Source organism: Gallus gallus, chromosome 6 (assembly GCF_016699485.2).
Source record: "Gallus gallus isolate bGalGal1 chromosome 6, bGalGal1.mat.broiler.GRCg7b, whole genome shotgun sequence".
Classification (NCBI taxonomy): Eukaryota; Metazoa; Chordata; class Aves; order Galliformes; family Phasianidae; genus Gallus; species Gallus gallus.
Window position 1 is genome coordinate 9,229,304 of NC_052537.1, and position 26,684 is coordinate 9,255,987.

Genomic DNA, 26,684 nt, shown 5'->3' on the forward strand with positions numbered 1-26,684 from the left:
TTTGAGACCAAAAACCTTGCAAATAGAAAATAATTATAAAATAAAGTCAATAATTACAACCTGCAGTAAATATGCATGCTCAAAAGAGATCTTTGAAGCAGGACAATCCCTTTGAAATATGAGAAGAATGAAGGAAATTTGATATCAAAAGATGATAAATTTCAGCAAATCTTTTCAGGCTAGTAAATAGAATTAGAGTTATATATCACTGTCCAACCAAAAGCTAGAATAAGGCATAAATATGTAAACAGAAAACCACAGTTCTAACACTGCACAAAGGCAAACCCTTGAAGTAAAGGGGCTGTCTAGCAAGTTTGCCTATGCTCACCATTATGAAGGAGCAGCCTTGTGGATTCTGGAGAAGGCGCTCTGTCTTCAGCCTGGGCACCACAGTAACCAATCTTCATCTGCTTGAAAGTAAGACCAAGTCTGCCTGGATACATTTTTCTACTACTTCCAAAAGGACTCACAATTAGGAGAGAATAGAATTTAAACAGACTCGTTATTTTCTCCCAACCATGTAACCTCCAACACTACTTCCATCAGATAATTTCCCGATAAAAACAGAACAGCTACATCATTTTTTCCACTGAGGAAAGAAATGAAACACAAGAAGTGCACTGGAGCAGAGACAGTCAACATCATAAAACTAGGTTTGGAGAAAAGTTTTATTCTCCTTTCTTGAAGATTTACTGCAGTGCTTAATGCCATGCAGCAATTCCTAAGAAAAAAATCAGGCAACACACTTACCAATAACATAATTAAGAAGGAGAGCCTTTCCCATTGCTTCATCAGCTGAATATAAGAAATAGCTTTTCAAAATTACCAAGGAAAGGAAAACTTGTATTTCCTTAACACAATGCTTTACATGAGTACACCTGTGTTTTGAAGGTAGATTCCACTCAAATTACAGCACTGAAGATTAATTCCAGAATATGAGTTACTGCAAATTGATTTAATAGAAAACAGGATCTTACCATCTACAAGTTTTCAATAAGTAAATAACTCATTTACTGCATAGTGGTGGTGACGAGAGAAATTATTCCTCTTCATTCTACTTTCTGTCTATGTCCTGAGAGGCCACTCTCATCCATTTGCTCCTACAGAGCCTTGTTCCAAGGAGTCTGATGTTCCAAGGACCCCCTACTAAGCACAGTAATTTCTGACAGATGGACCTCAGGCTCCGGAAAAAAAAAAGGGGGGGCGGGGAAAAGTGAGAAGAGTCAAAGCACCACAGCCTTTCCAGTGCATGTGGCAACACCTGGGAACACTCGTTCAAGACAACAACAGAAAATGCTCTACAGGCACTCTTGTCCTGAATGAAACCAGTATTACTGCAGATATAGTTACTGCTTGAAAGGAGAAGCAAATAGTCAGAGGGGCACATGTGAGAATAGACAGCAATACAGGGAGGTTTCACTCAGTTACATACAGTGTACACTTAAGCCTTTCACTTATATGCTCATATCACAGTGGGGGACCACGTGTTTTTCAAATGCTTCATAATGTTTCAGTGCTACGGCTAGTCGTGCATACAAAACATCTCCAAATTATTAGAACATGGCCGCGGACATTTGGAGAGAAGAACGGTACTTGGACAGTTAAAACAGGCCTGTTTTTGCACCTTACTCTGGGGCAGGCAGAAGAATTAGTTAACTCCAGGATTACTGTACTTGAATACTTCCTCCAGTATCTCAACACAGTCTTGCACAACCACATGGTAACATATACCTCTTCAAATCACACTACATACTTTAAATAGTGCAAAATGCAGGTAGGATTCACTATGTCCTTTAACCGTATCCTTGTATTCAGTTGTCTTGGGAAATAAAAACTTTCAGATAATCTTTCAGGAAACTCAAGCAGGGCTAACACCCCTCTACTACATTCAAGATATGAACAAGCTCTCCTGAAGCAGCCAACTTAGACAAGCAGTCCATCATCTGCTGTCTCCCCTTCTTCCTCACTAAGAGACTATATACATTATCATTAAGAGCCCCATTCTTCCTGTTTCTGAATCCAACCCTAACACAAGCCACGGGAAAATTTTACAGAATAACCAGCTTCTGATGTTATAACTGCATTATCAACACAGGAAACGAGAAAGGAAAAAAAAATTCTTACCATCTTAGAAAAGACATTTCACATCCAACATTCACAAATCCCAGTAAAAACTTGAACCAACTCCCTGCTTATACACAGCCACCCATTCACTAAGCCCTTCCCTTCCCTTCTTGCTGCTCCTGGGGCTCACCTGTTGGCAGTCAACAACACCTGATTCACTGTACTAATTTGGCGGAAGAACCAGCAGCAGAAGTAGAGGAAAGGGAGGCATGCCATGTTGTTTGTTACATTTACTCACCTGTGATACCTAACTGCATGCTGAACAAGTCACACAGCCTAATTGGAAAGGGCCAGGAAACTGTTTCTATATTAATTGTTGAACAATTTCTACATTAAAATAGTTGAACTTGTTTAATTGCATTTAACAGGTCATGACTGAGTTGAAGATCTCTTTTCTCTGTCACCAGCTTCCACAGTATGATAGGAAGACTACCCAGTGGTATCTCTGGTGTACAATAAAGGACCGAAGAGCAGAAAGTTCTCCCAATTTGCCTGTGCTTGGAAGGTTTCCCAGAAAGGACAAGCTGCAGCAGCAGGATCCTTTCCATTTAAGTGTAACAAGTCTACCCAAAATAGCAGCTTGCAAGTGAAATGAAACTGACACATCGGTAAGAAGCTGAAGACTGACCTACAGGAGAGGACCCTTTACCCAAGCAGAAGACAGAAGAGGGCAGCTGCTTTTCCCACTTCCCTGTATTTCCTTAATAACAAAGAGAATTGAGATCCTAAATGGTAATGACAGTCCAGATGTCTTTAGCCTCATCCATTTAAGGCTCTGACTACATTCAAACATAGCTGGGAAAAAAAAAGAACGATTAACTAGCACTGTCTCAATGGCCTGTGAGAAGGAGGAAAAAAACTGTATTAAATCACTGTTTTAGAGACATCTCTGAGACATGGGGGAATTTTTTAAAGTTACTTAACAAGTCACTTAATGTCCCCATTTTCCTTTGGCAGCTCTTACAAGACAAAAATTTTAGTGCTCCTTTGCTTGCATGACTACCAAGTGATTCTGCAAGTTTTCTATTTGTTTATACTCACATTTTCAGCCACGTTAAAAGGGAGACAATAGAGGTAAGATATGAAGAGTATAAACACAGCTGTGCAGTCAGGGTGTCCTAGAATCATCCAAGTCTGTGGGGTTACAGTCCCAGAGCAACGTGCTGTGGCCAGTTTCCTATTCCTTTTGCCCTACAGCTAAAACAGTATACTGAGCTGCCCCTAACATTCAGGTAAACATAAATCAGCCTGCAGATCAGTGATAAATTGTTTTTTGACAGTAATGAATTATATAAAGGACACAGTGTTGTGCCTGTCAACTGCCAACTTCTCTGGTTTTGACAGTGTTTGATCTTATAATTATCTCGCTATCCAGCATCACTCTGCTGTGCTTCACACTGGCTCTTGCAGCCTGCTAACGATGAACCAAGAGGAGCATGAGACCCATGTATTTGGCTGCAGGGCTCTCCCCCAGGGTCCCTCCTTTTTGTCACCTGGGTCCGTAGATCAAGTTTTGTCTGCTGGTATGGAGGAGATGCCACTGTCATTGTGTACAGTGCTTTGACAACATTCACACTGACAAGCTTGTGATAGATTGGTAGATTGCTTGTATAATGCTAAGGAGAAGGAATGACAGCATGTGTTGTTTTTTTTCTTTTCTTTTCTTTTTTTTTTTTTTAAATTTTGTGCTTGAGGGTTGCTTAACAGGGGAGCCTAACTCTTAGGTTTTTATAATACCAGCACCAGCTGTCACAGTGCAGACTAAGGGTGTTAGACGAAGCGCTAAATCTTGGTTCAGTACATTTCAAGACAAAGCAATTTTGTTAGATTAAGTTCAGTAACTGACAGATTAATTCCTTGGAAGTCACATGCAAGAAGAAATTGAGCAAAGAATCTGCAGCCTTCAAATGAGGGGTGGTCTGTTTACACAGAGGAAACAGCTTCAGAGGTTTCTAGAGTTGTGGTACTGGCAGATGTAGGGACCTTTTACAGCTCTCATATAACAACGCTGGTTATACCTTCCTCAAACTCTTCACAAGAAAATGGTAACTCCTCGAGTTAGCTGACAATGATGAGGATTTCATGTATCATTCCATGCGTCACAGAATGTCAGGGATTGGAAGGACCTCAAAAGATCACCTAGTACAAACACCCTGCTGGAGCAGGAACATCTAGATCAGGTCACCCAGGAATGCATCCAGTTGGGTTCTGAATGTCTCCAGAGAAGAAGACCCCACAACCTCTCTAGGCAGCCTGTTCCAGTGTTCTGTTACCTTTATTATCACTCCTTATTTGTTAGAGTTGGCTGTCAAAGATTTATGAATTATCTAAGACGATACATTAGTTGTTTTACAAAGGTTACCAACATTAGTTGTCAGAGAAAAAGAGCCTGTGAACTATCTTCACCTCAGTGAATGGAAATAAAAAAAGAACTGGTGTTATTAGTAAAAGGAGAAAAGTGTCATTATATGAATTTAGATTGTGAGATTACATCAACAACCATATCATTTGCACCCAGAAACTATACAACATAATGCAGGTCTATTTTTTGCACACTCAAATCTACATGTGGCTAATCACAAATTAGTCTGTCTGCACAAAATAAAATCATCTATGACCAATATTAACACAGATGAAACTGAGAAAATGATTTGTAGTGCAATGTGTACATCTCTTTGCGCTGCCCTCAGCTCTAGCTGGTTAGGAAGTGACAACAAGAAGGAAAACAGGACCATTTCTTATTCTCAGCAAGGCTGAAAGCTCAGCAAGCTCTGCACACACAGTAGGAAATGATTTTGCCAAAAGACAAATCATTCAATATTTTGCAAATATTGTTTTGCTCCCTGACAGATGGTTATTCTGTTTGATACATTCCCATGGTTTTTAGGGAATTACATAGAAATAAAGGTGAAGATAAAAACAGACAGAACAATAATGATGTGAGATGTCCAGGGGTATTGATAACGTCACACAGTAACTACATCTGATGGCACTTTACTTAGTGAAGATGTGTACAGATCAGAAGTAGAAAGTAGGAGATGTCCATAAAAAAGGCCAAAAACACTGTAATGGATTATATATATCTGAGGGTGTGGCTCAACATATAGCTGCATCCTCTTTAAAAACTTCACCTAAAGGCTACCAGATGCACTTCCTAGAGGCAGATACTTCAGGCAGAGGAACAGACTTCAGTGGTTATAGATGCCTAATGCTTCCTATACATGCAACAGCATCAATGTGGGATATTGCCATAAGCAAAGTCAGTATCCCTAGGTAGTCTTGCGTTTTCATCCTGAGGATATCACTAACTACCTCAGGTTCTGTGTTCAAATTATTATGCTATTTCTACTGGTAGGGATTAAGCAATAAAGAAGCCTCCCAGTCTCATTACTATAACACACACAGAGTATAGTTTGTTGCCATGTATATTAATAGAATCATAGAATCGCTAAGGTTGGAAAAGACCCACAGGATCATCCAGTCCAACCATTCGCCCTTCACCAGTGGTTCTCACTAAACCATGTCCCCTCAACACAACATCCAAACGCTCTTTGAATACCACCAGGCTCAGTGACTCCACCACCTCTCTGGGCAGCCCATTCCAGTGCCTGGCCAGCCTTTCAGAGAAATAATCACATAAGTTAGTCTTAAAAAGGAGCTGTAGATCCATGACAAAATTGTGCTACACACCAGACCTAGTTCAGCAGGCTTTTCCTAGCCTAAGCTGTAGCGAACAATTAGAGTTAGCCAAAGGGTCTAGAGAACAGTGAACTCACATCTCTCCAAGCTGCACATTTCTAAGTGTAGATTCAAGGAGAGAAGACTAAGATGAGTTGTGTTCCACACCAGGACCAAAATTTGTTCAAGTAGGAACTAGCGATGAAGACTGAAGACTGCAGCAATGCAAGACTTCTTCTTTCCAAGAGCTGGAATAGGAAGAAATGCCCTAGAGCAGCTGAGCTGGAGAAGTCATTTTTTCAGTGCTCTTAAAGTGAGATGGATGGACTAGAGAAACTGAGCATGTAGATGGGAGTACCGGCTAATAGTATATATTTATAAGCAACAGCCTGATTCAATCAAATAATTCTTTTTTGGATATTTTTGCTGTTTGAATGAGGAGAGAAGCTACTGGCAGCCTGCCATTGTGATGGGGTATCTTGGCAAGGAATATGCTTTGTGTTATATCATTACCATATGGTGGTGGAAAAGTTTTTTTTACTATTAAGTTCCTGTAATAGTTCATTCCCATTTTTAACACAGCCTTTCTGCATAAGAAGTTTGCTTTTCAGTCCTATAACGGGAACTGTACTACACATTTAAAACTAATAATGGCAAACATTAAAAATAATACTGTTTCAGAGGTAAAATTACCAGTAGAAAAAGGTAAATGAGCACCCAAATGGAATGTAACTTCTTTGAAAAGTTAACTGCTTCCCCATAGGAAGGAATTCCTTTTGTGCTGATATGTTTTTGTTTGTTTGTTTTGTTTTCTACTGGATGAAAATACTGTCCAAATCAGCTACAATCAAATGAGGTCTCACATTCTTTGAAGACAGTAAGTAAGAATAAAATGTGTGGGAAGTTTCTCTTTTCACCAGTACACCTTCATTCCAGGAATGGCAGCAATAAATGCATTCCCTCAAATATCTTCCTACTGGGAAACACAAGACAGGTGGATGCTACAAGAAAGTGACTTTTTCACATATTCTTACAATAAGCACCTACTCTGGTCCAGAAGACTTTCCCTCTCTACATGTCTAGGAAGCAGTAGATATCAACATCAGTGAGTCCAAATCTTTCAGGTTTGGAAGTTTGTAGGCTATGGATTTCCTGACGGGATAAGTACTTTTTCAATATAAGGCTATAAAATGAGTTTTTGGCATATGTACATACCCAAGAACACAGCATCAATGATGTTGCCATGATGCTCATGTTTCCAACTTCCTCAGCCTTCTACCTTTGCAGCACAAAAATTAATAAAGATGGACAAGATTTATTTTCCATAAACAGCAATCCAAACAACATTACAATATCTGCAATCACTTTCTTTTTTGTTTGTTTGTTTTTAACCAGGAAGCTTAAATAATAGACAGTACCTAGATACTTATCTACCAAAGCTTTTTCCAGCACAGCAGATAATTGCTGTTAAGGTTCCTGAGGCTGATATTTGCAGGATCCTGTTCCAGAAGACACAATACACATGCAGTTCACTCTTGCCCAGACAAATCAGTCTGTACTCTCAGGCGGTAGAGTATAAAGCAGTAGCCAGAAACCTGGATTCTAGTTCTTCAATTCAGTATACTGCAGCTACACCAGGGTGCAATAACAAATTAGATAATGTCCTTGAGCACTTGCAGACGCTCAAATGTGGACATCTACGTGGTTGAGCAGACAGAACGGTTCCTGGCATGTTTCTGGTCTGTGTAAGACAGTATTTGCCTATATAATCCCAAGGTGTGTGAGAGGTATGATGTCCCAGATTTATCCACAGCTCAGACAGTTACTAAGCATAATCACAGACTCTTATGTGACAGCAAGCCTCAGGATCTTGATGCTTTCATAATTTCTAACAGGTTTAATTTAGCAAAAAATACATAAGCTAAGCAATTCCCATTCATTAGTTTTTTACTAATGTCAAGAACTAGTTGTACCTTGGTACAGAGTCTGGCCTACATTTAAATCTGCCCCCATCCCTTTACAACATTGTTGCCTACAATTAATGCCTACAAAAACCAGGTAAACACATTAGTATTGCACTCTAGCATGAAAACCTTTTGGGAGGAGTTTGTGAGAAACTGATAGAAAATTCAGCTGCTGTGACTTATGTGATGGCAGCACTGAAGTTTCTGCGCTCACTCTCAGATCAGAAATATTACCAAAGCAGGTACAAATAAGAGACTATTTCAACAAATGGTCCATAACTTGCCTGCATGTTCGAATTCAATTTTCTCTACTTTCATATACTTTTATTGAACTTCTTGGAACAAAACAACCTACGAGGTTTTTCTTTGCAGCGTGCAGCATATGAATGTTATAACAGAATCTTTACAGCAAAATATCTTCAAGAATTATTTACGTTACTGTCAGCTCTTTTAAGAAATTTAGATTAACCAATTCTCTAGAGATTTTCCTCCTAAAACATGTCCATGTCTCTAGGTAAAGCTCTTCACACTTTAGCCAGAGAAACCACATTTTGCTCACATGATGTATGTCTGACTGACAGCATAGTTTGCAGCCTTTAAAAATATTCATATGCTGTAGTCAAAACATAACATGCTTGCAGCCCCTTGGAATCTTAATTCCAAGACCGTCTAACTTCCTGTCAAAACTCACATAGTAAGTAGTAAGTACATAGTAAGATCTACTGCAAGAAAGTGTGAGTTTTAAAGGACTGGATGAGACAAAAGACAAGGGTTTTACCTTTTAATTTTTCAGAACAGAATTGCAAAGAGTCTCAAAGCCACAAATCTCAATTGGTCATGGCATAGCTCAGTTGAGAACAAATACTCTGATTAAAAAAAAAAAAAGAGACGAAATCTCAGAATCATAGACTGGCTTGGGCTCAAAGGGACCTTGAAGGCCATCTAGTTCCAACCCTTCCTGCCATGGGGTTTCCCCAGAGCCTTCTCTTCTCCAGGCTGAACAACCCCACCTCCCTCAACCTCTCTTTGTAGGATAGGTGCTCCAAGCCCTTTGATCACCCTCATCACCTTCCTCCAGACCCACTCCAACAGTTGCACGTCTTTCTTGCATTGGGGGCCCCAAGCCTAGATGCAGTACTCCAGATGAGGTCTCACGAGGGCAGCTTAGAGAGGGACAATCACGCCCCTCTCCCTGCTGGCCACTCTTCTTTCGATGCAGCCCAGGATAAAGTTGACCTTCTAGGCTAGAAGAGCACATTGTTGGCTCATATCAAGCTTTTTGTCCACCAGAACCCCCAAGTCCTTATCCACAGGACTGCTCTCAATGTCTTCTTCACCCGTTCTGTACACAAGAGTTCAGATTGCCCTGACCAAAGTGCAACACTCTGAAGCTGGGTCAGGTCAATCCCAGGCCAGACCAGGTTCCTCTGGATGGCATCCCTTCCTTCTATCATCAGCTGCACCACTCAGTGGTATCAGCTGCACCACTCAGATGAGTGTCATCAGCAAATAGGCCTAGCACACAGACTTCCTCTACCTTACATATTAACCATACCTTCAAGTAAGTATCCCTTGAGTAAAGCTTTATATTTTGCAGGTTTTATTTGCCAGCTCTTTTCAAATTTAAGATTATATTACTTTTGCTTGCAAGTCAGTTATAAATGGCATTATTACTTGAGGTTTCCAATTGTTCCCCTTGAAGGTAAGGGTGAAATTTACTTAAATTTTGCTACCTCAAGGAGTGTAATGGTATGTGGGAGTAATCCAAAACTGCTTGAACAATAGCACAGCTGATGATTCCCATGATTGATTCTGGAGAGGTGAAGTCTCTGGATAGTTTCAGAGCTGTTCCAGGCTGAACAACCCCACCTCATTCCAGAGATCACCAATTTAAGATACAGTTAAAACACGCGTGTGCACTTGCACAGAGAGGCAAGCAGTCCTAGAGATGGCAAAGCTGCAAGTCAGCATGACTGTCTTAGCAAGAGACTAGACAGACTTGTTCAAAGAATGACTTGCACCATGCCTAAGAGCAACTATAATTCTCTCCCCATGTTCATTACATTCTCTCTCCTCTTTATGTGAAAATGATCATTCTGACCTGCAGAAAAATGTTTAATTATTACTCAGTTTCACAGTCACAGCATTAAGTTTTTTCAAAGACCTCTTACAAACTGAGAACAGAAAACAACCAGAAATCTAAAAAAAAAAAAAAAAAGAAAAAAAGAAGAAAAAATGCCCTGTTACTTAAGAGCCTATTGAAATTCTTTAGGTCTCTGGGCATGTATTATATATTCACCAAGTTTGCTGCTGGTGATGTAAGTTAGAAATTCTCCTGCTGGTTTTGATTACAGCTGCAGAGTCACAGATTTGAACAGCAGTAGACAATCATTTTTCTGAGCCTGCACATAAATATAAAACATTTCCTTTTTCCTTATCACATAAACCTTCTACTATGATTACTTCAAAGTGAACTCCTGTTTTCTTCAGATTTTCTCCACTTATCATTTTATAATTAACAAAATGTATTCTATCCAACAAAGTTCTGTTATTTGCATATTCAAAGGTCACCATACAGGTTAAAGTTATTTAACTATGAAAGAGATGATAATTTCACAATCTTTTTACATGCAGATAAAATACAAAATTACCTCTGGGTTTTTAATTTGCACATTTACAGACACATGATAAAGAGTTTTACGATAATGGTATAAGCAGCATAACGAACTTTCAATTAGGCTGTGACAGCTCTTCCCTCTAGTCTTTGCATTGTCATTTTATTATTCAAAATGCTGTCATTTTAGTATGGAAGCAACAAAGAATATTACTTACTACATCTATATTTTGGAGCCAAAATTGAAGCTTCTCTCAACAGTGCTGCAGCAGTGCACTGCAGTACAGTGTAGAACATGCACACATGTTCTACCTGGCGTGCAAATGTCCCTTGCCAAACAAGGTGGGAAAGAGAAAGAATCAGAATTAGACGAACAGCCCGAATAGTCCAAATCATCAGATTAGAGCAGTGATAAATGGCAAAGAAAAGTCCTATCTATTGCTATTGCACCCTTGTTGGGTTTTTCTTTATTTTTTATTGCCTTTGTACAAACACAATGGAAATCCTTCTGGACACGAAGCCTAAATTATTCCTGGAAAAAGCGATGCTTGCTGAATCTCCAGCGAAACAGTAACAGGATGAAATTCTGCCCTATCTAAGAAGTTGTTTGCATACCTTACAAACAATTAGATTCTTTAGCATTATTTTTCCCCCACCTCAGGTAAATCAATGCAGCTGAGAAAATTATGAACGCAATCCTTTCCAAAGTTACCTTCTTCTATGTTAATACCATGGTCACAAACCAATCCAACCTCTTAGAATGAATAACCAGAGGACAAATATTTCTTAACATTATGAGCTATTCTAGAGTCAGCTGGTATCTGCATTTTTAAGCCAGAGAGTAACTGACTACGACAAAGCAATTTCGTTATTTTTATATGGGAAATCAAAACTGCTACTGCAACTTCAGAAGTCCTAGAGATAAAAGCACTAAAAAAATGTAAAAAAATATGTGAATTTAATGAAAAATAAGATCCTACAGACCTCCTGAAATTGATATTAGTTATTGAAAATCACAGGTAATTTTAAGTCTCAGCTGACTGCCATGGAATACAGCCATTCTGGGTCATAGCTGATGTAATAATTCTGTACAGCTGTGGTACATTTTCTACAAACAGAACAATTTTGAAGGATATAATCACAAAACACCAGACAATTTATTTCTTTCTCAGGCTCTCCTAACAGAAAAGAAACATCAGAGACATATGTAGGGGAAAAAAAGGCTTCTATAAAAGTCACAATAACATGCGACTGCAATAGGTACAGAATAGCTGTTGAGGTATTCTACTTTAAGAGGTTTACCATCTTTGACATGCCTTCCTAAACTCAATAATTAAATAACCACAATCTTAGAATTAGAATAAATTTTTTCAAGTTTCTAACACAGAAAATACAAGCACATTCCTTTGTGGCTGCACATGAGAACCACAACGAGTCTTACAAAACCAAATGTCACAAAGTTTAAGTCAGAAAGCTATTTATAAAGACATGAAGAACTTAGAAACCTTGTGCACCTAAGATTTAACAAGAAGAAATGACTTAAGATTGACTTAAGCAGAAGAATTCACATGAACTGAAACTTTTCAGAAGTTGATAAAAAAGAGCACTTCTGTTAGCATAGCCACATAAAGTACATTTCTGTTCCTGATTTCGTCTGGAAGTAGGTGTGCGAGAGGCACTACAAAAGATTTCCATTTTTATTTCATGTCAAATTAGGCTACAATCCATTATCTTAGAGAACTGTGAGTCTTGGGGCAGGATGAAATTTACATTGTGATCCAAAAAAAGGATAGTATATATTGTACAGGTAAGACACTTGAACTGACCCTTTACATCGCTTGACAGAACGCTGAAGCTGAATCTAATAACGTTAAAATGTCTGAGTTTTAAAAAACTTTGTATCTTTCTGTTACTATTGCATGTAGGACAGAACTCACAGTCTCTCTAATGAATCATGGAATCACCAAGTTCAAAAAAGACCTACAACATCATCCAGTCGAACTGCCCACCTATCACCAATAGTATGAAACTCTGCAAGCAATATACAGCAGCTAAGGAAATACTGAGTTGCTTTCAGCAACTCATCCTGCAATCCTGATTTTAGTTAGTACTATTCAAAGCAGAAGGCACCATGAAACCAAAATCTAACCATTCATATGTCATATAAGAGCAGTGAAAAGAGATTTGCTATCAACTTTTTTTTTTTTTTTGAAGCATGAGTTTTTACTTACTTTAAGGAAGTATTATTGGTCATACAATTATTCAGCCTTTTAAAACTATCCAGATTAATTGTTGCAACCTTCCTTGACACTGAATTAAACACGCTTGCCAGACACAAGTTTCCTTTTCTTGGATCTATATTTATTCAATTTGATATCACCGAATATTCATATTACAAGAAAAAAAAAAACAAAGGAGGATCTTGTTTTCACTATACATTTGTGATTGCGATGTAGATTTTTTTCTTTAATTCAACAATACTTTTGTCCTTTTTATCAGCCAACCTGACCAACTATATACCTCTTTAAACAAAATAATAGTAAATCTATTAATAATTGCAGGAGGCACAGAAGTTGACAGTCTGCTTTTAGCATGCTTGCTGCCATGGTACCCTTACACCTTCAATCTGAAGTATGAAAAGTTCTTTGAACTACACTACAACATGAGCTGTATGCTTGGATGGTGGAGTGAAAAAGACCAGCTCTTCTCAACACCACTCAGCAATCTATGCTCAGGAGTAATCAGGGCTACTAGATAGAATTTGGAAAAATTCTTTTGATAGTAAATTTGCCAAAGAATTGAATCTTCAAGCCAGCTCTCCAGAAATTCATGCCAAATGCAGAAACATTTTGGCTTTACTGCAGTTTCACCATTCCATAGAAAGGCGGATGGAGGGAGTCCTGGCTCCTCACCATCTGAAGAAGCCAAGTAGCCTGCACATCTAGGGATTGATGAAGGAAAGGCATTTTAGTCATTTCTTCATTTCTTTAGCTTAGGTCAAAAGGAAAATTGTGGAATTGGCCAAAGAGGAGGTGTCTTATGTCAGAGAACCTTCATGGATATCTAACTTACATATCACTCATTGCTCAGGTCTCTACTTCAAGCAACTGCACATCTCAACAGCTGGTCTACATCAGGTACTGAACATCACATCACAATGCAACTTATTCTAGGGAACCTGCTTCAGTAGGTGGGTTGGACTAGATGATCTTAGGAGATCCATTCCAACCCCTATGATTCTGTGATTTTTCAGTTAAGAAAATCACCATCCTATTCTTATAATGAATAAAAGCATTTTCTTATGTTAACCTTGGCATCCTATAAGTGGCTCAGAATTTCAGCTGTTTTCACATTCATCTTACTTCAACAGCAAAAACTTTTTTTTCTCTTTTAATAAAGCCACTCTTTCATTGTATGCTTGCTTGAACATTTTTATGAATACAGCAAAAAGACAAAAAAACAAAAACAAACAAACAAACACCCTATATTTAAATGCTCTGCTTGTGTTGCAGAACAAAACTCTCACCTTTCTCATCCTAACTGCATATCAAGGCCACAGAGGCAGATGCAGGAGGACACATGGCATTACTTAGCACAGGCTCAGTTATATTGTGAGGTCTGAGAGCAAGGCTGTGTGCAGAAATTCACCCTTTGGCAAGGAACCCACAGGCAAAACTTTTGCCAGTTGCACTCAAAGCCAACTTTCCCAGAAAAAACATAAAACAAAATTGGGATGATGGTAAAAAATATCTTAGCCAAAGGCAATTTTCCTTTATTTCGATGGGGAGAATGTGGTTGCAGCTTTCTCCCTTCCTTCCCCACTGTTCTTTCTCTGGGAACAGTGACAGGTTTTCCATGTGCTTGGGACTAAACTGATAGGATGGTGAAGCCACGGAAAGGCTTCAGAGATTAGCTATGAATGAAGAAGTAAAGGAGTACAAGTAGAACTTTTTCTTTGTTTGTTTGTTGCAATTATTTACCAGCATTGTTCCTTACGGAAGGGAAGGTGTCTTTCTTTTCTGACATATCTAGTATGAGTAAGGGGAAGGCACTGAGTCAGACAAGATCAAGACAATGCCAGTCACCCAGCTGTAAAAAGACATTTTGTCCCATGGAAACTGAAAGATGGCTGTTATCTAGTATAGGCCACTATAAATGAACATCACAGACTGTGAAGAGTAGAGATTATGATGTGCTGAGAATGTATTATCCCTCAAGAACCGTACTCATCAGTGCTCAAAACTTCCAAGTCTTAATTCCAGCTGAGAATGAAAGTCTGAAATTTCAAAGAGTCCAAAGAACACAAACTAGTATTAAAAGTATATTTTAAAAGTCAAAAAATGTGTGTTCTGAATTTATTTTTTTAACGCAGGGGGAAAGAGGACATGTTTGTCACATCTCTAGGGGTCCTGTATGCTGCTCTATGGTGGGAGGAACTCATGATAGCCAGACATAGCAAACTAGTGCAGTAAGAAGAGCCTAAAAGAACCCAGGATCTTCACTGAAGCTGAGGCTCTCAGATTATTCAGTAGGAAGACAAATCGTGATCCCTGGAACACAGCTTCCTGGAATAAGGATACCAGACCACCTGAATGTTTCCAGTAGCATGAGCAAGCGAGGTGGTAAGCAGTGTTTTGTCTAGAAACCTGGCCTTTTGTTCCAAGCTTGCTGAGACATAACATTTCCATGAAACATCCATCTATAAGTAAATGTAATAAGGGTTGAGGTAAAACTGAAGTAACAGTTGTTGCTCTGGGGGTTAGGAGAAAGGCTCCATGCTCTCCAGGTAGCAGTATTTCTAGGTGTACTTTACTCAAATCCACCTGCTTTGTCTCTCCCACATCTCACATTTTATCTGCAAAAGAAGGTGAACTGCTGAAAAAATCTAAATGTTGTTTTGAACACCATTTGAAAGGAAGTTGTTTCATTAAAGCTGCAATAAACTTAATTTCCTTTCCAGCTCCATAGCTACTAAAATGTGGTTTTCAGGAAACAATCTAAGATGAATGGAACAAATAAGCAGAATTTAGAATAGAAAGGAGTTTACTAATCATGCACAAAACATTGACATTCCAAAAACCAAACACACAAAATTAGGTATCAGATCTCCTGAATAATACTGAAGGCTTCAATGCCTACCTACAGCTACAGCCTCTTGGATGAGTATCCTGTTTCAGACTTCGGCAGTGTTTTCCAAACCTCTTAGGAAACACCACATTCAAACCTAAACCCTGCTGATTATTATTGCTGTTTTATACTGTACAGATTAAATCAACTGACAACAGAACAACCTTGAAAGGAGTGGCTGATTCTGAAGCTGCAGCAAGCCATCTACATGTAAAATCATTTTGCCTAACACTGACCCATTTGTGCAGTAATATTATTTAACATCGATCCTTAGCACACTGATCAAGGATAGTAGAAGTGCTTTGCTTTGTACTAGTGTTTTGGTCTTTTTTTTTATTTTTCTTTTTTTTTTTTTTTTAAGCTACCAGAAGAAATTTCAGAAGATAAAAACAGTATCAAGTACTGTTTTTGTGCTCTTTTTATCCATCCCAATTTCTATGGGAATAAATAGGAGGCATTACTTTTGGAGAGACCTACATACAATCCCTGAAAAGCATTAATTATCCATACAGCTTTCAGACATAACAGAAATTGGAAAATCCTAGCTCTGATTTGAATTCCCATTTACTTCCCACCATGCCATTGGTCATACTTGGATACATACAGTTGAATTCCCCGTCAAGCAAAAGTATCTCTTTAAGGCAATACTACTGAACTGTCATAAAAGCATACTGATGACTAGCAATCATTGTGTGCTACCATTTTTCCTACAAAAATCAGTGGAGCTAAGGTTGTTTTTTGTATTTGAAGCTCATAATACCTAATGAACGTCCTCACCGAAAGGCACTGATAACCACAATCTTTGCTATGGAATACAATTACACATCAAGAGAACCTGAGGAAAGCACATCGTTTCTTTCCTCATAAACTGATATGTGCAAGATAAAAATAGTTTTAAAAAAGGCATTTTAAGACCTTGCCTCCAGATGATGCCATGCTTGCCATGAAAATAGAGCCTTCTGAAGGAAAATTTCTGGAGTGAATACAGCTGAACTAAGCTATTGAAGTGAATACTTGAAACTTACTCATCTCTTAGGGGTTCAGATCCTATCAGTACTTGCTGCAGCTACTCTGGAATTGCCTCATTAAAAATCAAACTCCCTTTTTGCCAGCAGATCATCTCATAGCTTTCATTGTCTATTCCTTTACAGCTGATATGCCTTCTCTTCAGCTGGATTAATTCTCCTATGTGTGGCAATGCTGTGGTAATGGTACTCAATAATAATCTGTATGTATTGGCATTTAGCCCTGGGCTTACTCTTTTCCAAATGGGGATGTGCTGCCAGCAGGATCACAGCAGCAGTTCTCAGAAACTGGCAGTGTGATTCCCCTGGATGATCCTTTGGTTTCCAGACCTACTTTATCTTTCTTAATTCATCTATTTTGATTCTCTGATAGGCTATAAATAGCATACAGGTGTATGTGTTTCTTCTATTCTCTCAATGGCAGTCACATATGTTGGTATAGTGCCGTGGACTGCTTAAAAGCATTTACCTCAGTCATCTTTCATAGCTCCTTACTGCTCCTGTTCTGGTGACACTTCTAGAACACCCCAGCAGCCTAATCAGAGGAAACTTTGGTTGCATTTCAGTATTTAGAAAATTAACCTTGTATTTTTATTTGCTCATTTTTGTATTGTTCTTATAAAAATCATTTAAAATAAGGCTTCTTTGGTGAAGAAAGCATTTTCCAAATGAACTAGTTGTGCCTTCTTGATAGCTAAAATGTAGGTAAAGAGAGGAGCGGATTTCTTGGGCTTGAACAGAGCTTTGCATTGTCAAACAGTCTAGGCTCAATACTTCATGTGGAAAGAGCAAGCTGGAAGAGAATAGGAAGGAAAGGAATGTCGTTCTTGTGTTTTTGTTTTTCTTTTTTTTCTATCTCCAAGAATAAAAAAAACAACCAACAGATGTTTTAAAAAGAGATGTAAATATTTCCAGCAATTTCTTTGCAGAATAAAGATAAGACTCATCTGAAAAACTGCCTAGTAGTTAAATCAGCTACAGGTCTAGTCCTGTGCTATACTGAATGAGATTAAACACGTATCCAATGTCAGGGCTGAGTGCCCTTCTACATAAAAAAGGCAAAATATTTCTCCTCAGGAAAGACTGTAGTTCATAGACCAGGGCTAGGACCACCCCATCTGAAGCTGAAATGGCCTTGCTGACCACAGAGAAATTGTTCTCCTTCCATTTGTGTAAATGAAAGCTTTAAAGAAAACCTTGAAAGTGAAAACATCTACTAAACTCCATTGGCTCTAGATAATGAACAAAATCATTATAAAAGCATGAACTGCCTTCTACTAGTACAAAGTGCTAGGAAATCTCAATTCAGAAGAAACTAATAACATAAGATTTTGTCTTAAAATATATTCCCAGAAATGTTTTGACAAGATACTACAACGACCACCTCCCCCAGCTTAACAAAGCTTAGTAACAGCCAAAAGGAAAAAAAAAATCTCTCGAAAAAAAACATTTAAAAGGGAAACAGAAGCAAAGTAAGTATTAACCCTGGTTAGAATGGACTGTTCAGTTAGGCACAGTTAGTAAACAACTACTAAGCACAATTACACAACCTGTGTAAAACAGTACTGTGACTCATTTGGTGTACCAATTGTCATCATATAAAAGAAAATAGCAACTCCACCATTGCAAAAAATCAGGACAGCAATAACCCACAACTCTGCCTTATGAACCCTGAACAGAAGTACCTGTTCTGTCCCTCTCAGATCAGCTTTCTTCATCTAAGCAATTCCACATTTGATCTCTTTTCTTTCTCTGGGCCAGCTGCAAAGCTGACAGCAGGGTAAGGAGTCCCTGTCTTGCCAAAGAGCTGCTTGCCCTTCCAGAATCTCAAAGCATTCATATATACCCTCTTACATGCCTTAGTCTGTTCTAGAATAATTATTTCATTCTTGCTTCATATTTTCTTCTTAGTGGGAAATGACATGCAATACTTCTCAAAGCATTCCTTCAGATGCTTACAGTTTGAGGGTAAGGGGCGAGAAGGGAGAGCAGCCTGTGAAAAATTAGTGGATCTGCAATTTCCCTTTTCCTTTCATTAGTAACTTTTTTTGTGATTTTTTTTTTTTAAGCTAAGTATCCTACATTGCAGAGTTTACATCAGAATTCACACAGAGTGGGTCAGAATCTCTGTCTGCCATTGTCTGCTTGCCTCTTCCTTCAGATCTCATCAATGGGTACCAGAATAGGCAACTTTTAATACGCTAGAACTGATTTTACATGACAGTGGAGGATATAACAGATGGTAGGGAAAGGAGTTGTTAGATGATAGCCAAGGGTTTGGGTTTTTGGAGGTGAATCACAAGCTTTACTAAATATGGCCTCCAGACAGAAACCCTAGGGATAGGTATGTGAGACCAGAATCATGAACAGCAGTGGCAACTACCACTTGCATGAAGAATTGTCTGCATTTTCATTATCTTAAGTTTGATGATAACCATATTAATCCATTTTTATTCCACTGAGGAATTGGATTTTATAATTATCAAGACAGTGGGATGCAAGTCAGCGCAGCACAAGGCTGTATTCCTTTTTGACAGTTGAGGCATCACTGGATATCCTTTTGTACCTCAGTTATGACAAGAGATGAAAAGGGGACCCCACTGCACTGCTCTTCCTGGCTTCCTATTCTCATTTGTCCACCTAAATCCTCTTTGAAGGATGCTGATCTCCACTTCTCTCCTGCCTTTTCTACTGCTTCTCACCAGTGGCACCTTTGAAATGCTTTATTTCTCAGGTGGGCTGCTCAGGACTGACTGCACATCAGCCCAGACGAGGGCAAAAGATTGTTGCGGCTGAATTCCTCAGTATGCCTACCATGACATTTAATGTAACTCAGTGAGCAGTTCAACCATAGCATAGCAAAACTGAAGTAAAACTTTTGCATGTCAGATGCCACCAATAGGTAAAAGTCAATTACTTGTTGTCAGTCAAGTGATTTGATGTACATTTACTAGAAATTCTCATTTTATTTATGAATCTGGTTCTATATAAATTAATTTTTGATCTGTGAAAGACCAGTCAAAACTCCACTCTCCTAGGAAAGCTCCCTGCTGATATGGAAGGCACTGAAGTTATCTCCTCATTGCTCGTTCAGAAGATCATCCTCCCTTCAACCAGAATGCCAGCTGCTGATACTTCCAAAGGAGTGAGTTCTCAAAGCACAGCTAAGATGATGTGAGATAGGGACAGATAAATGAAATAAGTTGTTTGGTAGAAACCGTTTTTTGAATGGTGGCATCTCCGTGCAATTTCCACTTAGAATAAAGCAGGTGAACTTATCTGAAGCAACACTGCAGGAAACTCTAATGCACCAACCATCTGGCTTCTGCCAGCACTGGCAAGCTAAATTCTGTATGGCCTCTACATTTTCTCATGGAAACAAACTGGCTACTGAAAAAGAACGAAAGAAAGTGGAAACATGGAGTATATCGGAACACGGATTATATCTTGCCCACATTGTATTTTGAAAGTAAAAATGTTACTTACATGGATCTTTCCCACAGTTTTCATTGCTTTTTTTTTTTCTCTTTTCATTTCGCTCTTAAAAGAATAGATTTATCAGCTGGTTTGAGTTAAAGGATTTTCAGAGATCTTTCCTGGGCTAAAATGAAAATTCACTTCAAGAAATCAGAGCAGGGAGATACTCCCGCTGAAGCTAAAACTGATGAACTTACTAGGTCTAATGCATTTGGGAAAAGCCCAGGTGCACTCCACAGCACAGTGCAATTAGGACTGGACAGGTGCAACAGCAAAAATAAAGGCTACAGCACATCTAGCAGTGACTGAGTTTATGTTTTGATTCAATAAGTTATTAATATGACTCATCCGTATGTTACCAAATATCACACCCAGCAAGTGAAAATTGAAACATATGCCTGTGAGATATAAAAGGGAGCTTTTAAGAGAGGCCTTGGAAGAATTGGCAGAGGGAAGGAGCGTGGGATAAGAGCAAGAGGAATAGAATCAGTTTTCTTGCTGTTTTCTTTCATCAGTTTAAATGAATGCACTGAAGTTTTCAGGTAAAAGAACACATGTAACCCCTTGCCTTTTGTTCAGCTTACTTTCTAGCTCCTAACAAGGAACTAGATGAGAATGGAAAGACATTGTATGGAGACACCACAACGCAGTAAGTAAGCACCTTCTGAGCCATTCCAACATGTTTCTGAGTCCTTCAATTTCCTATTCCTTTTCAGTAACAGAATTTGGCTTTGGTCATTCCCTAGTCCCAGTTCTACCTCTGGGTCCACACAGTGGCAGAGGAATGTGCATGGTCATATAAAAAGAGACGTGACTTATACAGTTATTGTGCAGTTATTTTTTTCCCCTGAAGAAGAAATGGTACGCAGCTAAGAGAAAGGAAATTGGCAGGGTGAGGGCAGGATGACAGGCCCAGCTTCTGCCCACACAGTCCATGCATTTGCCATCTCCATCACACTGTTCTACCCCAGTGCAAGCAGTGGCCTACTCAGACAACCTCTCCCTGTTAGCTGTTACCAGGGATGGGGGAACTGTCTGAGGAGAAATTCCCTGACCATGAAGCTGGAGCGTGGGGTGACTGCAACAGAGAAGGAGTTCAGACAACTTTTTCCAGAACTAAGCCTGCATTCATGCCTTCAGCTCTCCAGCCCTGTGCTCTTCCTCTGCATGCTTTACCTTTAGTTCTTTTTCTTCATGCCCCTCTACAAACATCCTTGAGGCAACGAAAGGGTGGATCTTAAAACATGAGGATTTAGAGAGCAAGCTTTTATTTAAAAAGGACATTTTGAATGTACTTACATGTTAGAGAGTTTTTCCACTTCCACAGTGCAACATTTTTGCGTATTCTCCCTCAGCTTAGATCAATACTTATTACCATTTCTAAACCATTTCACATAGGAATATCTCAGCAAGCTAGTGGGAAATAATAAGGGGAAATTCCTTCCCACAACTCCTCGAGTTATTTTCAGGAAGAAAACCACTAGATGGCACTGGGAACTGTAACCACTTTGTACAGAGTACTTTCACTGTAGCTGCTTACCTGTAAGAGTGAGAGGCAGAAGTGCTCCAAAGGCCGCTGATTAACTTGCTGCTCTGGTTTACACACAGCAGTAGAGAAGGAAGGACAGGGTAGAGAGCACAGCATGTTACTCCTGCCAAAAGAATGATGAGAAAAGTTTTACATATTGGAATAAAGCTGAATAACCAGTGTTTTACAGTTCTTGAAACTACACTCAAAACTGTATCAGCATAAGGGCTCCAAAAGCTATGAAAGCAATGACAAAATAAGCAGGGACCTATGTTACTATCCACATTATTAGGAAAATTATTTCAATTTCTTTCAGATTCTAGACATGGGAGCAGCAAATTCTTTATCTCTTAAGCCTCAATAACAGGACTGACAAAAATATTAAACAGTAATATATTACATAATGTTATTGTTCCTAGATGACAGCAAAACTGTGACTCCTGTGGTTTTCCACATATGTAACTACTACAATTAAAAGGTAATCAGTACACATACTAAGTTTGTGACCCCAAGTGCTGGTGTACAGTATTTTAACATCCAATCATGTACTGCTTGAGATTGCACGTACAACAAACCTAAAATAAAATCCTGTCAACAGACACAGAAGAATACACTTGTCATCCTAAATCCAATATACAGAACATATGCCACTTATAGAGCATTCACATATGTCAGATACATTCTCCTCCTCTTTCCATGAGAAACTATCATGATTTCTATCTCTATCCAGACCTTTATGTGGCTATGGAGTCCCACAGACAGTTGTATATTAGGGAAGGCCTGTTAATTTCACTTGTATTTATTCACCTCCAGAATGAGGGCACTGCTGAAAGGGCTTGCTTCAGTGCTGTTCAATACTGTCAGTCAGGCTAGGATGCAAAAGGACCTCACTCAACCTGGCCTGCCAAGGGACCCTGCCTTGAATGTACATAACGCCCCGAGCAAAACCTAGAAGCAAAGAGACCAAGCAGTGGGTTTGTCAGAGACAAGCAGAAACAGCCAAGCTCAATAGGAGAGAAAAATGTTTGATCCGTATGGATTTGCTTCCCTAATAAAGAACCAGTTTTGTTCTTAGTCTCTATGTCAAAGGGGCATTTATTTACACATTTAACTGAGTAACTTTGCCACCTCACTGTTTGCTGCCTGTCCAACAGGTAGATGATTCAAGTGCCAGTAGTCCACTGACAGCTAACACATAACATATTTCTATTCCTTATTCTCACATGCGTGTTCCTGAAAAATCTATTCACTAGGAATTTATGAAGGATTTATCATAGAATAGCCTGGGTTGGAAAGGACGTCAAAGATCATCTATTTTCAACCTCCCCTTGCTGTGGGCAGGGTCAGCAACCACCAGACCAGGCTGCCCAGAGCCACATCCAGCCTGGCCTCGAATGCCTCCAGGGATGGGGCATCCACAACCTCTTTAGGCAACCTGTTCCAGCACGTCACCACCTACTGGGTGAAAAACTTCCTTCTAACATCTAAACTAAACCTCCCCTGTCTCAGTTTAAAACCATTCCCCCTTGTCCTGTCATTATCCACCTTCAGAAATAGTCATTCTCCCTACTGTTTATATGCTCCCTTCAAGTACTGGAAGGCCACAATGAGGTCTCCCCAGAACCTTCTCTTCTCCGAGGTTGGATCTTGCCTCACTGGACAACTGCCCCTCTCTGTACCCAAGAAAACTACTTTAAGGAAACTGGGACTCCCAAACAAAAGATGTTTGCAAGCTCCCTCCAGCCCGGCTTCAATTGCATTAATACACACTACACTCAATTTCCTTTCTCTGACAATTCTCCAACAGTACCCTAGTGAAAATGAAGGATTAAGAATTCATATATTGACATCTCCTCTTCTCAAATCAGCTCAGCAGGAAAGTCACTGAAAAATTTGACATGTAGATTACAAACTATGGTATAAGTCATCGGTTTTCTGAATGTGAGAGGAAATCTGATATAGAAGCTGTGTCCTCTGTAAAGATAATTTTTTAACTAGAAGTATTTCCTGGGTGTGAGGCCCAATTACTCAGTTCAGTCTCATCATACACACTGGAAAATCCAGGAGGGATTGTTTTAACCATTCTGTGATACTTGATTGCTTTCATGAAGCAAAGTCAGACATCCCAAAAAAGCAACTAGATATATTTTAAGAGAATGTGAAAAGTTCCTTTGGAATTTAATCACAGACTCAGCGTAATGAGAAAAAAGCCATTTCCCATATGCTGCTATTCAGAATTTTCATAAGCATCATCCAAAATGTTATACCCATGTCACAGGTCTCATCATTTGCAACAAAAAGCAATTCCCGAGCAGGGAACAGTGTAGATGGGAAATGAAGACTGTGTTTCTGAGAAGAGACTGATGCAAATATCAGATTGCTTTCATAATGGTTACTGGAAATTTACACAGCAATATGTGAGAACTATTCCACAGAGATATAAAGGTACGGCAGACAAGCAGGCCAGTGGACACAAGATCCTTGGCAAGCTCCACTGGTGCTACAAAGTAAAACACAGAATCAAAATATATTGTTTCCTAAATTTCAAAATGTTTTCTTTCAACATCTGACTTTTCTATCCTGCTTTGAGTGGAAAATAGAGAACCACTGATGAAGGATTCCCACTATGCCCATAAAACCATTCTTTTGGGCAAATTAACTTCCCTACAAAGAAGGCAAAGAATAACCCAGGTCCACCAGCAACATAATGCTGACACAGTAATACTCAGAATAATCGACCAACTCTGATCAGAACAAATACTGTTGTTCCCCTACAGCATAACCCTCTCCAATACCACCTTGAATCACTTTTTCTTTTAAATATTAACCTTCTGTTTTTAATTATGAGGAATATTAACATCTAAGTTTTAAAGGATGCATTAGTGCCTTTCTGAATGCAATTGTTATAGAAACAAACCTACCACAGGTGTACAATGTACTAGTTCTTAGTCACATCAACAGTCCATCGTAAAATAAAAGAGTATCAACAAACACGCTCTAGCTGGCATCTGTAAATCTGGCCCATGGAAGTATTCGGACACCTCTTCCATAGGCTTTGGAAGATTTCCCACAAGTGTCCTGATTAGGTCAGTCCTTATTCAGAATCCTCCAAACCCAAAAAGCAGCAAACCAGATAACGGCTTACCCCAGAGCTGTTCTGCTGGCCTTCTAGATGTTAAGTAGGCAATGAGATATAAGACATAAGTCTTCTGACTGTGAATTGCAGCTAAGAAGAATTCAAATTAGCTTAACAGAACAATTACCTTCACAGCTTTTTAGGATTTTTTTTTTTTTTTTTACATATATATATAAATTGGGAACCTTTTCAGCCTATGCTCTGATTAGCAGTTCCTTCAGATTATAAATATTTTTCCGTAAGTCCCTTTAAATTAATAGGTTTTTCTCTGTTTTTTTTTTTCATTAATTACAATCTCATGAACATTTGTGGCATTATGGTACCAAGTTACACACTACCAGATGTTTCTTTCAGGCAGACTGCTAATCCACAAAGAATAGCAGCAAGATGACTGTCTCTTTCCTTAGCTGTACTGATATTTATACTCATTATTTACCAAGATTACAGTGACCTGAAAAATAACTTCCTTTTTTTTCTTTGGCGATCATTCCTACCCTAAGGATGCCCAAAACAATGCTGTAGAGATAAGGGTTTGCTGATTTTTTGCTTTGTCAAGTGATGGTATCTGTTCCCATTCCCACTTACTAGAAAGCAGTATATTCAAAGACATTTTATCCCAACTTAACTCCAAGGTTCCTCAGGACTAAAAGGAAAACAAAGTCCATGTGCATCCAGCTTGCTACGTACTGTGAATTCTTACGAGCAGGAAGAGAGAAGTCTTGGTGTACAACCCAGTTACAAGAAAGCAGAGTATATGAAGGAAAAAACAAGTCATCTGCACAGACTGTTCTCAAAGCAGATCAGTAATGGTTCGGCACTGCTGAAAACAGATACAACAGATTTCAGCCTCAAGAGTTTTCCTGTTTGTTGCTGGATTTCTACCCTCTTTTTTCCACAGCTCTTAAAATTTATCTTCCTGAAACACGTCATGCTAATCTTTGAAGTCCAAAGAGTTTAATCCCTGAAGACTTAAGAATTTATCAAGACCAGGAAGCTTCATAAGAGAAAAAACAGCCTCTTTCAGAGAATTGTTTTCAGCACTTTTAACATATCTGTGTTTAAGAAGTTGGGCAGCCTCTGGTTTTCATCTAGCAGTAGGAAGAGCTAGAATTAAATAACTGTGAAGCAAAGCACAGCTTCAGCACTAAGTAAACCCACTTGCTTCCATTAACATTAGCACTATCCATGGCTTTATAGAAGAGAGCAAATTTTCTGTGGCTTTCTTAACAGGAAGAAAAGCACTGCACAAATATTGATTTCCCTTTTATTCCCTATGCCTTAGATCATTAAATATTAACACTGCCAATACATTAATGGTCTCAACTTTCACATCAAGCAGCAACTTAAATAATTAATGGGAGAGAAGATAAACATCTAATGTGTTAATTGCTTAAATGAGTAGAGTATATGGTAGGAATCAGCACCTTTCTGCAAGGATGCAATAAGGAAGCACCGCTGGACCCACCCTGGCAGTTAAGCTAATGCTTTGCATTTTCTTTGCTTTCCTTTCCAGATGAGCTCCTCTGCCTTAATTTCTGCTCACTGAAGACAGGCACCAGGTGAACTTGGAGGGGGGAATACATTTGAGGCCAAAAAGTTTGCCATCATGGAGAGGGAGAAAGAACTTGTTTCCATAGAAATCCTCTCATTTAAGAGAAGAAGGCCAGGAGACTAAGGACCAAGGACTGTAACTACAGGAAGAACTTCCAATGGGGATTTAATAAAGTTACATTGACTTGCTATGACATGTTAGAAACCGTGAAACCACATCTTGACAGACCTTTAACTGAACACGCAGGTTTATATTTTGTTACTAGAGAAAGAGTAAAGGGAGCTTTAAGCATCTTGGAAGATTGGGGCAAAGTTATTACTCTAATATTATTTTCCTTTAGTCTAGGTGCAAATGTTTTTAATATTTGAGCCTTAACACTCTGCCTCTCTAATTATGCAGGCCTAGACTCTTACATCATGTTTAAGAGATTATAAATTAAGTGTAATAAATTTCAACTAA

General features: G+C 38.9%; 1 protein-coding gene across 1 annotated transcript in view; it reads right to left on the minus strand.

Annotated features, from left to right (window-relative positions):
- The window catches only part of CABCOCO1 (ciliary associated calcium binding coiled-coil 1), a 220,722-nt gene that overhangs the window by 128,084 nt on the left and 65,954 nt on the right, over positions 1-26,684 (minus strand). The window contains exon 4 of the mRNA XM_046943256.1: positions 21,550-21,661. The gene's annotated coding sequence lies outside the window, so the exon portion shown is untranslated. The remainder of the gene's footprint in view (positions 1-21,549; positions 21,662-26,684) is intronic.